This window comes from Hemiscyllium ocellatum, chromosome 3 (assembly GCF_020745735.1).
Source record: "Hemiscyllium ocellatum isolate sHemOce1 chromosome 3, sHemOce1.pat.X.cur, whole genome shotgun sequence".
In the NCBI taxonomy this organism is placed as follows: domain Eukaryota; kingdom Metazoa; phylum Chordata; class Chondrichthyes; order Orectolobiformes; family Hemiscylliidae; genus Hemiscyllium; species Hemiscyllium ocellatum.
In genome coordinates, this window is record NC_083403.1 from 63421148 (window position 1) to 63437271 (window position 16124).

At 42.6% G+C, this 16124-nt stretch overlaps 1 protein-coding gene across 2 annotated transcripts in view; it reads right to left on the reverse strand.

Moving 5' to 3' along the window:
- The window catches only part of scara5 (scavenger receptor class A, member 5 (putative)), a 100792-nt gene extending 94249 nt beyond the window's left edge, over positions 1 to 6543 (reverse strand). For both annotated transcript variants that reach the window (XM_060850443.1, XM_060850463.1), the window contains exon 1: positions 6459 to 6543. The gene's annotated coding sequence lies outside the window, so the exon portion shown is untranslated. The remainder of the gene's footprint in view (positions 1 to 6458) is intronic.
- Between the last annotated feature and the right edge of the window lie 9581 nt (positions 6544 to 16124).

Sequence of the window (16124 nt, forward strand, 5' to 3'; positions counted from 1 at the left end):
ACACGGGATGAATGTAGATTTCTCCAGCTTCCTCATTTCCCCTCCCCCCCACCTTATCTCAGTCCCAACCCTCAGATTCAGCACCGCCCTCTTGACCTGTGATCTCCTTCCCGACCTCTCCGCCCCACCCCCTCTCTGACCTATCACATTCACCCTCACCTCCTTCCAGCTATCATATTCCCAGTGCCCTTCCCCCAAATTCCCTCCCCCCTACCTTTTATCTCAGCCTGCTTGGCACACCAGCCTCATTCCTGAAGAAGGGTTTATGCCCGAAACGTCGATTCTCCTGCTCCTCGGATGCTGCCTAGCCTGCTGTGTTTTTACAGCACCACATTTTTCAACTCTCACATTGGGTGGTACATCCTTCTCACAAAATGTACCTTAATCAAATGTATCTATGCTGAAAGTTAAAAAGATCTCCTTAAATATCTGCCACTGATAACTGACTGTCCTCCCTCTTAATAAACTTTTACAGTTCACTTTAGTCTTCATCCCTTTTGCTGCTGGTTAAATTTAAGTCACTAGTCTGTGACCCACACTTCTTATCCTCAAGCTGCATGTGAAATTCTATCTGGTTGTGATCACTGTTGCTTATAAGTTCTTTACTATGAGACAATTAATGGTTCTTACTTCATTATAGTGTCACAATAGTGTCCTGAATGACATCAGTTTCTGAAAGTTTCTTCACAACCACTCTGGCTTCAACAGGGGGACAGGGCAGCCTGATGGTTGGCATCGTTAAGCTGTATTCTACACTGGCATCAGGGGAAAGTAATACTGCCTTAGACAGGGTTCTAATATGGGATGACACTAAAGATAGGTAACCTTTATAGATTGGTTCTTAAATAGGAATAACTTTATGAATGCATTTGTAATGCACCTTATTTCCCCTGAGAAGCATTCTTTCTTTCTTCCTGTCCCTCGAACTGCATGTTGCAGGGCAACTCTGCTGGAAGCATGAGATCTGATAGATGACTGGGCTTTAAAAATGGTTCCAGGAATAGTGGGAGGATCCAATGGGATGTACTCTGGCCTGTGGTGAGAGGGAAGGTAAGACAAACAGGGTGCCATGGAAGCCAGATGCAGAGATAATGATGCGAGCTTTAGAGAATAACATCATTAATCCCGCTGGGCTCACAAAGCGAAACTGTGGGTGGAACTCATCAAGATTGACACTGAGCTAATCTTTCACAAAGTTCACCTCATAATCTTTAAATCTGTTTTAATGATGTTGTACTTTCAATAAAAATCAATGCTACACAAAAATCTGCTGACATGTAGCTCATGCTTATTTGTTTAAGGGTGGCGTGTGTCAGTTCTCATTGCGTGTCTGAGATCAGTAGTTTCCGTGATGAACTTCCCAGCCTGAGGGCGGGGAGCAGGAGAATGAAAGCTCGAGGCTCAGGGTGTGTCAGTCACGAGGGAGTGAGTGTGGACAGAGTCAGAGACACGGAAGAGAGCAAAAGACGTGGAGTTAGACGTTTAGTTAGGCGAATTAAGTCAAGAGGGGCTGGTGCTCTGGATGTAGTGAAGAGTGCTTAAAACAATCAGTCAATGTAAAAAATTGAAAGGTTAAAACATCAATGCCAATACTGTCCACTTGTATCTGCCTCATTGTGTTGGCTGACAGAGAACTTACATGGCTTAGAGTTTTCATAATTTCAATTATCCATGCAGAGACTGATTTCAAACAACGTGAATTTGAACTTTGCCATCTTTGCTATGGTGTGGCCTGGGCTGGAGGGTTTAAGCTATGAAGCAAGATTGAATAGACTGGTGTTATCTTATTTTGAAAATCAAAGGTTAAGAGAGGATATGGTCGAGGCGTGTGTGAGATAAGAAGGGGTATAGATAGGATGGATAGGAAAGTATGTTTTTAATTAATAGAGGGGTCAGTAACCAACCAATAAGGTTGAAAGAAGGCTGAAACAAGAGTTGAAGAGTATGTTTTTTAACTACAGTGTGATGGAAGTCTACAGCTCACTGCCTGAAAGTGGGGCTGAGCCAAATATTCTGGAAACGTATAAGCAGTTTGGACCAAAAGCTGGAAAATGGGATTAGTATACTGTAATTAGATCTTTATTGACCAGTATGGATACAATGTGTCAAATGGCCTCCTTGTTTGGTGTAAAGAATATATGAGTCCATCCTTTACAATGCATGGTTGAGGGGACGGAAGAGTTGATATTGCAAGTTTAGCCACGTCCTACAATTTGGCAATTACAATATGACAACTAACATGAACCTTCACTGAGAAGTGAACACAAAAACACCACATTGTTTCTTTTGCAAGAAATAAATGTTCCTAACATGACTGTAAACATCAATGTGAGCCAACAATGAGGCATGCCAGTACTTTCAGTTCCCTGGCTAAGCTAGGCTCAACAAAGAACTATGACACATACATGAGAAAAATGAAAATAATGCAAAATATTTAGAAGTGAAATCTAAGTTTGTCACCTTTGCCATCTTGGTTCTCTCAATAAGACTTATGTAAGTGGCAATGGAGTTAGGCAGGAATGTTGTGATTAGAGTGGTGCTGGAAAAGCACAGCAGGTCAGGCAGCATCCAAGGAACAGGAATGGAGGCAGGGAGCATCCAGGTAGAGAGATAAGTTGGGGGCGGGGGGGGGGGGGGGTGCGGGTGGTTGTGGGGGTTCTGCTGGGTAGAAAGTAGCAATCAGTACAATGTTGTGGTCTCTCTATTTACCCAGGATGTTCTAGTCTATGCATTACTGCTGCATTGGCAGCTGATGGCTGGTTTCAGCACTGAATATCGAATCCGCATCATGATAGTAAGTGTTTCCTGTGTGCGTTACATTTTAATTGAAGTTGAATGGAAATCATCAAAAAGCAAGAAAGTGGAAATGATGATCATGTTGCTGTTCTGCTGCTGAGAATAAAATGCCACAATAAATATTCTGCTCAGTGAACTCTTAATTTGGGTCAGGCTCTGTAAATGTCTAATGTTATATATCTGAGCCTTGACATTAGCTAATAGCAGGTCACCTCTTTGCAGGGAGTCTCATATGTAAAATGTGAAACAAGCAACATAAAGGAAACTCCACTAGATATTTCCAAGTGATTTACAACCAAATAAGTATGTTTTGATAAAACAAAGAGCTGGAGTTGCGGGAGATCTGAAATGAACAAAATAGGAAGGGCTGGAAAAGCTCAGCCAGTAAAGATTAGATTCCCTACAGTGTGGAAACAGGCCCTTCGGCTCAACCAGTCCACACCGACCCCTCCGAAGAGTAGCTCACCCAGACCCATTTCCCTGTGACTAATGCACCTGGCACTATGGGCAATTTAGCATGACCAATTCATCTAACCTGCACATCTTTGGACTGGGGGAGGAAACCAGAGCACCGGAGGAAACACACACACAGAGAACACACAAACTCCACACAGACAGTCGCCCAAGGCTGGAATCAAACCTGGTGCTGTGAAGCAGCAGTGCTAACCACTAAGCCACCGTGCCACCCACATATGTGGAGAGAAAAACAGAATTAACATTTTGAGTCCAGCAACCCCTCATAAGAAGTATTTTTGAAGAGTTTCACTGTTGTATTGTGTGAAAATGATCAGATGACCTATTACTGTTATTGAGAGACACATATATTGACTCAGATACCAAAGTGACCTTTATTGCTCCTCCTAAGCATACTATCTTTCCACCTTTTCCCCTCAGTGCTCCAACAGTGCTGCACTGACGTGTCAGCATTAATTGTTTTACTGAGGTCCCAAGGCAGAATTTAACAAATGGGGATACTTACCATAGCCACTTGGGAGGTGGATTAGTTGGAGGTGAGATTTCCGTCTCACATTTGGCAGAACTGCTGGCTACTGGGATGGAAACAGTCCCAAGATTGTAAGTCCCAGAACCAGAATGTGGGAGATCACCTAGCATCAATGCAAGGGTGCGAGGGAAGAGGAGGCAACTTGAGGGAGAAGCTTGGGAATAAGTTCTGGGGAGGATTTCCAATTTGAAACAGTGGATACAGAAGCCTGGACGCACACACCAGAAGGTTCAGGAACAGTTTCTTTCCTGCTGTTATTAGACTGATGAATGGACTTTCTAGTTTCAATAAGCAATGTAACCTGAATGCCTCTAAGCTTTTTGATTTGCATATCCTTGTTACTATGATCTGTCTGTGCTTCTCATAAACAAGCTTTTCACCACACTTCAGTTCATGTGACAATCAATCAATCAAAAGTATTTGGAAAGGCAAGGACTGACTTGGGATAGTCAACATGGCTTTGTGCAGGGGAAATCATGTCTCACAAACTTGATTGAGTTTTTTGAAGAAGTAACAAAGAGGATTGATGAGGGTAGAGCAGTAGATGTGATCTATATGGACTTCAGTAAAGCATTCGACAAGGTTCCCCATGGGAGACTGATTAGCAAGGTTAGATCTCATGGAATACAGGGAGAACTAGCCATTTGGATACAGAACTGGCTCAAAGTTGGTGGTGGAGGGTTGTTTTTCAGACTGGAGGCCTGTGACAGGTGGTGTGCCACAAGGATCAGTGCTGGGTCCTCTACTTTTTGTCATTTACATAAATGATTTGGATGGGAGCATAAGAGGTACAATTAGTAAGTTTGCAGATGACACCAAAATTGGAGGTATAGTGGACAGCGAAGAGGGTTACCTCACATTACCACAGGATCTAGACCAGATGGGCCAATGGGCTGAGAAGTGGCAGATGGAGTTTAATTCAGATAAATGTGAGGTGCTGCATTTTGGGAAAGCAAATCTTAGCAGGACTTTGCACTTAATTGTAAGGTCCTAGAGAGTGTTGCTGAACAAAGAGACCTTGGAGTGCAGGCTCATAGCTCCTTGAAAGTGCAGTCGCAGGTAGATAGGATAGTGAAGAAGGTGTTTGGCATGCTTTCCTTTATTGGTCAGAGTATTGAGTACAGGTGTTGGGAGGTCATGTTGCGATTGTACAGGACATTGGTTCGGCCACTGTTGGAATATTGTGTGCAATTCTGGTCTCCTTCCTATCGGAAAGATGTTGTGAAACCTGAAAGGGTTCAGAAAGGATTTACAAGGATGTTGCCAGGGTTGGAGGATCTGAGCTACAGGGAGAGGCTGAACAGGCTGGGGCTGTGTTCCCTGGAGCTTCAGAGGCTAAGGGGTGACCTTATAGAGGTTTACAAAATTATGAGGGTTATGGATAGGATAAATAGACAAAGTCTTTTCCCTGGGGCTGGGGAGTTCAGAACTAGAGAGCATAGGTTTAGGGGGTGAGAGGGGAAAGATATAAAAGAGACCTAAGGGGCAACGTTTTCACGCAGAGGGTGGTATGTGTATGGAATGAGCTGCCAGAGGATGTGGTGGAGGCTGGTACAATTGCAACATTTAAGAGGCATTTGGATGGGTATATGAATAGGAAGGGTTTGGAGGGATATGGGCCGGGTGCTGGCAGGTGAGACTAGATTGGGTTGGGATATCTGGTGGGATGGACAGGTTGGACCGAAGGGTCTATTTCCATGCTGTACATCTCTATGACTCTATGATTGTAATAGGTTGGTCAAACAATAAATAAGGCACCTGATTTTCTTCATGCAAATAACTTATTGACTTTTCCAAGCAAACAGTTCTCTCCCTTAATCCTAGCCACTCCCCTGCTTCACCCATAATCAATTAACTGCCATCACCATTTCCCTCCTAATCTGATATCTGTTATATTAAACACATTCTGTGTGCCGAAGGGCTCTGCAGTGCTTTTCCTCCATAATCCTTATCCTTTTATTGACCAGCTGTAAAAAAGCAGCTCTTAAGGATCTTAGATGTGTCAAGGTCAAGTCAATCCAAGTGTTAGTTTTGAACCTACAACCTTCTAAGTCACAAGAGGGAGTGGAACAACAGAAACACAGCTAAGCCTGTGCCTGCCACACCTGAAATCTTCCAGTAGGTGTCCCTGTATAATAATTCTGAAAAACGTGATGATAACCTGCGCTTATTGGTCTCCAGAAGAGGAGCAGAAGGGCCAACTGCCACTGACTGAAGCCAACACTATACGCAACTCATGCTGATAACATACAAGAAAATATCTGGCACATTTTTAATCAGAGACAACAACATTCTTCCTTTTCCTCTCATTCTTAGAAATCACAGAAACAAGAATGAAAGTTGGCAATTGAACAGCTGTGCTTTTGTTTCACTGCATTCCAAAATGAACCAGCTCTAATTCAGTTAGACTCTCCATATACTTCAGCTTTACAATACAGTTCTCTGCCAGACTCAGACCCAAGGGAATAGAATAAAGACGAAATAAAATCTGGAAATGAGCTGAATAAGGGCAGACAAAATTCAGTAAGTGTATGGTACTATCAGCTCACTGGGGTCAGTTGGCTGGATGTCTAGTTTGTAATGCAGTGTGATGCCAGCAGTAGGGGTTCAATTCCAGCTAAAGTTACCATAAAGGATTTACCTTTTCAGTCTCTCTTACCTGAGGTGTGGCGAACTTCAGTTGAAACTGCCACTAGAGGGGAGCCTGATGGTTGGTCTGGAACTATGGCAACTTTACAACACTGCAGAATGGAAGAAAAATTTGACTGGTCTATATCGTTTATAAATGACATTCAACAGCATTAATGGAAAATTGGAAGGTCTAGAGGTTGTGATAGACAAGGCATTAAGGATGTCATTGTAATGTGATTACTCTGCCAACACATTACGCACTGTTACGGAAGAATGATTTTTCAATAACACAGGGTTGCACAAGAACACAACGATCACGTTATAGAAGAACTACCTGTATTTGCACCAGCTTCCACCACCTCCTCTGGCAGCTCATTCCATGCACCCACCACCCTTGGTATGAAGAAGTTACCCTTCAGGTCCACTTAAAATCTTTCCCCTCTCACATAAAACGTATGGCCTCTAGTTTTGGACTTGCCACGCTAGGAAAAAAGACCTTGGATTTTCACTTTATCCATGCCCCTCATGATTTTATCAACCTCTATAAGGTCTCCCTTCAGCCTCCAACACTCCAGGGAAAATAGCCCCAGCTTTTTAGCCTCTCCCTGTACCTCAAACCTACCTCTCCTGGCAACATCTTTGTAAATGTTTCCTGCATTCACTCAAGTTTAACAACATCCTACCTATAGAAGGATGAGCAGAATTGTATGCAGTATTCTGGAAGTGGCCTCACTAATATCCAGTATGGCTGCAACATAAAGTCCCAACTCCTACTATGACCAATTAAGACACGTGTACCATACACCTTCTTCACGACCCTGTCTACCTGTGATTCCACCTTCAAGGAACTTTGCATTTGCACCCTGAGCTCTCGTTGCTCGGCAACACTTCCCAGGGCCCTACTATTAACTGTATCAGTGCTGCCCTGGTTTGCCTTGCCAAAGGGCAGGACTTTACATTCAGTTCTGTTTAAACCCTGAAAAGGCCAAGCATCACTTTCTTTGAGCAACTAGATATAAACGAGTTGCCTGTGTATTTGCAACTGCCTGTTGTATCAGCATTCCCCACACCCTGAGAATGATCAACTGGAGATGTCCTCAAGGAAAGTATAGAATGAAGGACACAAGGCCCCAATAACTTCTTCAAGACCGATCAATATGCAAAATGACCTAGACATACTGATGAGAGGCAAATATTTTCAGATGACATTCTTCAGAATGCTGGAGGGATGATGAATATCCATTTGTTTTGCAATTAAAATATTTGACATTGTAAAGCAGTTTTTTAAATAGTTCCTGAAGTAGAACGCAATGTTCTCTATTTCACTGCAGTGTGGTAACAAAAACATCATGTACAATATAAGAACAAGGAATTAAAAAATCACCATAATTTTACCAAGCCATAGGGCTGTTCTCTCATTAGAGAGAGACAACAGGCAGTGATCACCACACCTCACACAAAGGGAGAGACTGAGAAACATAAAACTTGTTGGAGATCACCGTGGGGTAAAAAGTGAGGTCTGCAGATGCTGGAGATCAGAGCTGAAAATGTGTTGCTGGTTAAAGCACAGCAGGTCAGGCAGAATCCAAGGAACAGGAAATTCGACGTTTCGGGCCAGAGCCCTTCATCAGGAATGAGGAGAGGGTGCCAGGCAGGCTAAGATAAAAGGTAGGGAGGAGGGACTTGGGGGAGGGGGGGCGATGGAGATGTGATAGGTGGAAGGAGGTCGAGGTGAGGGTGATAGGCCGGAGTGGGGTGGGGGCGGAGAGGTCAGGAAGAGGATTGCAGGTTAGGAGGGCGGTGCTGAGTTCAAGGGAATTGACTGAGACAAGGTGGGGGCAGGGGAAATGAGGAAGCTGGAGAAATCTGAGTTCATCCCTTGTGGTTGGAGGGCTCCCAGGCGGAAGATGAGGTGCTCTTCCTTCAACCGTCGTGTTGTTATGTTCTGGCGATGGAGGAGTCCAAGGACCTGCACGTCTTCGGTGGAGTGGGAGGGAGAGTTAAAGTGTTGAGCCACGGGATGGTTGGGTTGGTTGGTCCGGGCGTCCCAGAGTGTTCCCTGGAGCGTCCTGCAAGTAGGCGGCCCGTCTCCCCAATATAGAGGAGGCCACACCGGGTGCAGCGGATGCAATAGATGATGTGTGTGGAGGTGCAGGTGAATTTGTGGCGGATATGGAAGGATCCCTTGGGGCCTTGGAGAGAAGTAAGGGAGGTGGTGTGGGCGCAAGTTTTGCATGGGTCAGACAGCATCCACGGAGAGACAAAATGAAAAATCACATGACACCAGGTTATATTCCAACAGATTTATTTGGAAGTACAAACTTTTGGAGTACTGCTCCTTTGTCAGAGAGCTTTGGAACAGGATCATAGGACACAGAATTTTATAGCAAAAGATCATACAACTGAAACAACATATTGAACAAACCTAGATTGCTGCTAAGTCTTTCAACTTTTAGAATGGGTTGCAGGTTTTGATTCATTATTATGTAAAACCCAAAACTTCTTTCAAGTCACTTTTCTAAGATAACTTAAGGTTTTATAAAAAAAAGTGACATCACAGCTCAGACAATGCATTAAAGGTGTGAGGTTAGAGTCTGTTTGCATTCTAATCTTGAGTTGGATTGGTTCTGTTTCCAAAGTAGGAATTTAAAAAATGACACATGGATTGACTGCCTACGGATTGTGTAGTTTTTGAACAAAATAGAATGTATCTGCAAATACAATTCTACAAATGCAATTTCCCCCAAAGACCTATATGTGTGTGTGCGTGCATTGAGGGACACAGAGAGAGAGAGAGAGAGAGAGTGTGTGTATGTATGTGTATGTGTGTGTAGCGTAGTGGGGTCACCTGTAGTGTGAATTGACCTAAGGTCCCAGTTGAGGCAATCCCCATGGGTACCGAACTTGGCTATCAGCCTCTGCTTGGCCACTCTGCGTTGTTGTGTATCCCGAAGTCTGCCTTGGAGGATAGTCACCCGAAGATCTGAGGCCGAATGTCCCGGACCACTGGAGTGTTCTCCAACTAGGAAGGAACACCCCTGTCCGGTGATTGTTGCGCGGTGTTCATTCGTCTGTTGCCGCAGCCTCTGCTTGGTCTCACCAATGTACCATGCCTCAAGGCATTCTTGCCTGTGGTATATGAGATAGACAACATTGACCAAGTCACATGGCAACTACTAACCAATCCGACCGAAGAACACACCTATGAACTAAACAGATTGATCAAGATCTTTGATCCAGTCCTTCAGAGTTCCCTATGCATTGTGATCCCACGTATCTCTTGCATAGCAGATTTCTACTGCCTTCTAAAATACAAAAAGCCAACATACCTGGACGTCCCATCAGGTCATACAACAGGATCCTGGGTGAGGATATCTCTGGCTATGTCGAAGGCATCTTAGAACCCATTGTATGGGAGACCCCCAGCTTCTGTCGCGACACTACAGATTTCTTACAGAAACTCAGAACCCATGGACTAGATGAACCAGGAACATTCCTTGTCACAATGGATGTTTCCGGACTCTACACCAGCATCTCCCACAATGATGGAATCACTGCAACAGTCTCAGTACTCAATACCGATAACTGTCAATCTCCAAGTACAATCCTACAACTCGTCTGCTTCATCCTCGACTACAACCTTTTCACCTTTGTTAACCAGATCTTCATCCAGACACAAAGAACAGCCCTGGGGACCAATTTGCACCCCAATATGCCAATGTTTTCATGCACAATTCTGAACAAGACTTCTTTGCTGCACAGGACACCCAACCGACACTATACACCAGATATATTGACTACATTTTCTTCCTCTGGGCCCATGGTGAGGAATTACTGAAACAACTATCAACAAGTTTCATCCCACCATCAGACTTGCCATGGACTACTCTTAGACATTCTTAGACATCCACACCTCAATGAAGGATGGGCAACTCAGCACCACAATCTACCGTAAACCCTTGGATAACCTCGCAATGCTGCACTTTTCGAGCTTCCACCCTAAACATTTTAAAATAGCCATCTCCTATTGACAGGCCCTAAGCATATACATAGTCTGTTCAGATTAGCAGGAACGTGACAGACATCTAAAGGTGCTGAAGGACACCATCATAAGAATAGAATACAATACTCAACTCATTGATCGCCAGTTCCGACATGCCACAGTGAGAAACCGTAATGACCTCCTCAGGAGACACACATGTGATGTGACCAATACGGTACCTTTCATTGTCCAGTACTTCCCGGGAGTGGAGAAACTATACCATGTTCTTCGCAGCCTGCAACACATTATCGATGAAGATGTGCACCTCACCAAGACCTTCCCTATGCCTCCACTTCTCGCCTTTAAACAACCACCAAACCTCAAACAGATCATTGTTCACAGCAAACACCCCAGCCTTCAGGACAACATCGACCACAATTCCGTCTAACCCTATCATGGTAACCACTGCAAGATGTGTCAGAGCGTCGTCATGGATACCACCATTACATGTATGGACACCACACACCATGTACGCGGCAGGTACTGATGTGACTCGGTTAACGTTGTCTATCACATACGCTGCAGGGAAGGATGCCCCAAGGCATGGTGTATTGGCAAGACCAAACAGATGCTACAACAGATGAATGGACACCGCCATTCACCGGACAGGGATGTACCCTCCCAGTCGGGGAACACTTCAGCGGTCAGGGACACTCGGTCTCGGACCTTCAGATGACAGTCCTCCAAGGTGGACTTCGGATATGCAACAACACAGAGTGGCCAAGCAGAAGCCGACATCCAAGTTCAATACCCATGGGGATGGCCTCAACCAGGATCTTGGATTCATGTCACACTACAGGTGACCTCATGACACCATACACTCACACACACACACACAAACTCTTACACACACACGTACACATAAACACAAACTCCTACATATACATACACACATGTACACATACACAAACACCTACATATACACACTCACACACGTACACATACACACAAACTCCTACATATATATGCACAGACACACACACCACCTCCACATTCACACCATGCGCATACACTCTCACAGGCATATACTCCATCACACTCACACACAAATCCAAAGACGTGCAGGTTAGGTGAATTGGCCATGCCAAATTGCCCACAGTGTTCAGGATGCAGAGGATAGGTGCGTTAGTCAGGGTAAATGTAGAGTAATAGGGTAGGGGAATGGGTTTGGGTGGGTTACTCTTTGGAGGGTTGGTGTGGACTTGTTGGGTCGAAGGGCCTGTTTCCACACAGCAGGGATTCTAAGATTCTATGATTTACCCACTCTATCAAGCACATGCACTCATACTCAAACTCTCTCTTTCTCACACACACGCGAACACACACGCACACACAAACACATACTCTCTCAGTCTTTGTCTCTATCTCTCTCTCTCACACTCAGGCACACGCACATGTACGCTCACACACTTACTTATAGGTCTATGGGGGAATTTGCATTTGCAGAATTGTAATTGCAGATACATTCTATTTTGTTCAAAACCCACACAATCTGTAGGCAGTCCATCCATGTGACATTTCATAAATTCCTACTTTGGAAACAGATCAAGATTGATGAAGTTGATGTGCTAGAATCAACATTCTATCCTTAGGCCTCTGCTCGTTATAGTTTTTATAAATTACTTGGATGAGAAGTGGGTTAGTAAATTTGCAGATGACACAAAGGTTGGCAGTGTCATCGATAGTATAGAGGGCTACTGCAGGCTGCAGCGAGACATACACAGGATGCAGAGCTGGGCTGAGAAATGGCAAATGGAGTTCAACTCGGATAAATGCGAAGTGATGCATTTTGGAAGGTCAAACTCGAATGCTGAATATAGGATTAAAGACAGGATTCTTGGCAGTGTGGAGGAACAGAGGGATCTTGGTGTTCAAGTACATAGGTCCCTTATAGATCGGGTTATTAAGAAAGCTTATGATGTTTTGGCTTTCATTAACAGGGGGATCGAGTTTAAGAGCTGCGAGGTTTTGCTACAGCTCTACAAGTCCCTGGTGAGACCACACTTGTGTCCAGTTCTGGTCGCCCTATTATAGGAAAGATACAGAGGCAAAGGTTTACCAGGATGCTGCCTGGACTGGAGAGCTTACCTAATGAAGAAAGGTTGAATAAGCTCGGACCTTTCTCTCTGGAGGTGTACAAAATAATGAGTGGAATAGATAGAACCAATAGCCAGAGACCTTTCCCCAGAGCAGGATTGACTGGTACGAGGAGTCATAGTTTGAAGATATTAGGAGGAAGTTATAAAGGAGACGTCAGAGGTAGGTTCTTTATGCAGAGAGTTGTGAATGCATGGAATGCGTTACCAGCGGTGGTGGTGGAAGTAGAGTCATTAGGGACATTTAAGCGACTGCTAGACATGCACATGGACAGCAGTGAGTTAAGGGGTGCATAGGTTACTATATTTTACATTAGGATTAAACCTTGGCACAACATCGTGGGCCAAAGGGCCTGTTCTGTGCTGTACTTTTCTATGTTCTATGTTCTAGAACCAGTCTGACTCAATATTGGAATACATACGGACACTAACCTCACACCTTTAATGCATTGTCTGAGCTGAGATGTCACCTTTTCTGATAAAACCTTAAGTTATCTCAGGAATGTGACTTGAAAGAAGTTCTGGGATTTATATATTAATGAATCATAACCTACAATCCATTCTAAAAGATGAAAGACTTAATAGCAATCTAGGTTTGTTCAATATATCATTACAGTTGTATGACACTATGATATTTTGTTATAAAATTCTGTGTCCTATGATCCTGCCCCACTAGCTACCTGATGAAGGAGCAACGCTCTGAAAGCTTGTACTTCTAAATAAATCTATCGGACTATAACCTAGTGTTGTGTGAGTCTGAAGATTATATAGAGATAATAAGAGGTTCAGGAATAGAAGGACTGAAGTAGGAATTGGGATGAATGATATCTCAGAGGTAGAAGTAAGGAGGACTTTTCATGGGAAAGGATTGCAGGTTTGAATAGAACACTGTTCTTCCAAATAATCTGACTCAACCTGAGACATCCACTGGAGAAGAGATGGAATTGGTGGTGAGGATACAACATTTTTCGTGAATGGAAATGTTTGACTTCAGTTAAATTGTGCTAAATTGTGAAATGTTTGGCTGAACACTAACTCACAAAATTCTTGAATTATTTTATGAAGTTTCTGAATCTTATGTTGCCAGCAGCACTGGAATTTGAGCCTTGCCACAGTAGCATTCACAGTGGGCAGGATAAACATGAGGGTACCTGTAGTTTTGGGGAGTAGGGGAATGTCTTTTTCCCTATAAGAGTTACAATGGATTATTGTCAATCAGTATTACATGATGATATAAGAATTTTTGAAGAAACTTAATTTGAAAATTCAATTAACATCTGCTTCAATCTGTGGTCTGCTGAAATAGCATCAGCTTCTTCTGCCACCTTCAAGCATGACAAGTTTCCACTGATTTTCATAGAAGGTTGCCTCTTGCTACGACAAAGCATCATGGGTCTGACCAACACACCCTGTAACTTAACTTTGAGATATGTTTTTGGAAATAGCAACTGACCAGTTAGCCTTGTTTTGATCAATTCTCTGTTTTAACAGTCCTGACAAGTTTAATATGATGCACATTCACAGAGTTTAAAGGTGGGTTTCTCATGCTCAACATCCATTGACAAAAAGCTTATTCCTGGCTACTGACAGACACCAGATTTACTGATAGTATTCGATGAAATGAAGTGAAGTGGGAGGAGGCTTTTTGTGGACTGTAAGTGGTGACAAACACCATTGATGGATCTGTTACTGTATTGTAAATTCAATGTTAGCTCACCCTTGATTCTGATTTTCCACTATTGAATCTTCCTTTGTAACAGCAACATTAAACAAATATTTGATCTTATGTTGTATGGCCAAACCTTGTACAATGTCCAAAACATTAACACATTTTCACAGCATGTATGCCACATTTCGGATCCATAGTTACCTCTTAATATTTAGTATACAGAATTTTAATTGATTGTTAAATGCATCGTGCAAATTGCAGCTTCTGCTGCTGAACTGCTTTTTAAAAATAATTATCATATTCTTTGTGACCTATAAGTTATACCATCAACTAATGTTATGAGTGAAGTACAAGTCTGTGATTCATTGATTTTATATTCTTTGCACAGCTGAATTGACAACTCCATGCAGTTTTAATTAAAGAAAAAGCAAACCTTTATGTTTGAAAGTAGTTTGCTTCTCTCTGTTAAACTCATTCATTGGGAATATTTTTTTTGACTCTTTGTTATTAATGTACTAGATTGACATGGTGTAATAAAAACAAATCCATACCGACAGTTTAAACCCAAAAGCTCCTTACTAAAAGAACCGTACTTTTCTATTTAAACTGGTCTGCCATGTGACCCATCCAGAACCATTTGAAAACACGCTTTTAAAATTATTTGCAGGGAACTGCAATGTGTTGCAGTGAAAACAAAAAACACATCAAAAGTGCCTACTCCAACAAACACTTTAAAATTGAACTTACAGGACACTGCAAATCTTTAAATTCTCACATTTACGTGCATTAAATGTAGTTAACATAATAACTCAAAAGGTGACAATAGTTTATATAATCTACGTTAAATGAAAAAGATTGTTGCAAAGATGAGTGAATACGTTTAGGGGTGACCTTAGTGAGGTTTATAAAATCATGAGGGGTATAGAGGAAATAGACAAGTATTTTCCCTGGGGTGGGGGATTCCAGAACTAGAGGGCATAGGTTTAAGGTAAGAAGGGAAACATTTAAAAGGGACCTAAGGGGCAACTTTTGCGCACAGAGAGTGATGTGTGTATGGGAATGAGCTGCCAGAGGAAGTGGTGGAGGCTGGTACAATTACAGTAATTAAAAGGAATCTGGATGCGCATATGAATAGGAAGGGTTTAGAGGAACATTGTCCAACAGCTGGCAAATGGGACCAAATTAAATTAGGATATCTGGTCAGCATGGACTGGTTAGACCAAAGGGACTGTTTCCATGCTGTACATTTCTATGACTCTATGGTAAGGCTTCATTTGCAGTTATTAGTATATATGTACATTCGCAGCATTTTTTAGAAATATTCTAAATGATCTTTATTAAAGCTATGGCCAGGTTTGCTCACGGTTTCCAGTAGAATTGGATTGAAACAATTGCTATTGATGATGAGTGTGGTCAGTCTGAGATTAATCATTTCTTTGAAGGAATATGCCATGTGAGTTTTCTGAAAACACATCCCTTTACCCAACAAATGCACAGATGCCAGACTTAAATAAATAGGCAACACTGCTTTATGGTCAAAGGTTCATCTCATTGTTTCTTTATAAATAGATGCCCAAGTTGTTAAACTGCTTGGGGAATTGTTTCCTTTCAAAATAAATAGGACAAGGATTGTGAATGATGCATGAACAACAAAAAAAAACATGGCGATGCCACTTTATTAACATTCCCAGCATTGAGACAATTGTCGTGCCCTTGTTTCAGAAGAGAGAAAAAAAATATTGTAACAGCTACAGATTATATTCTCATCCAATTGGAAAAAACTTTGTTTTAAAATATTTTATTTTAGTTTGTAATTTTTTTCACTATTCATTCATCAGATGTGTGTTGATGGCAAGGCCTGCGTTTATTGAAAAACTGTATTTGCCT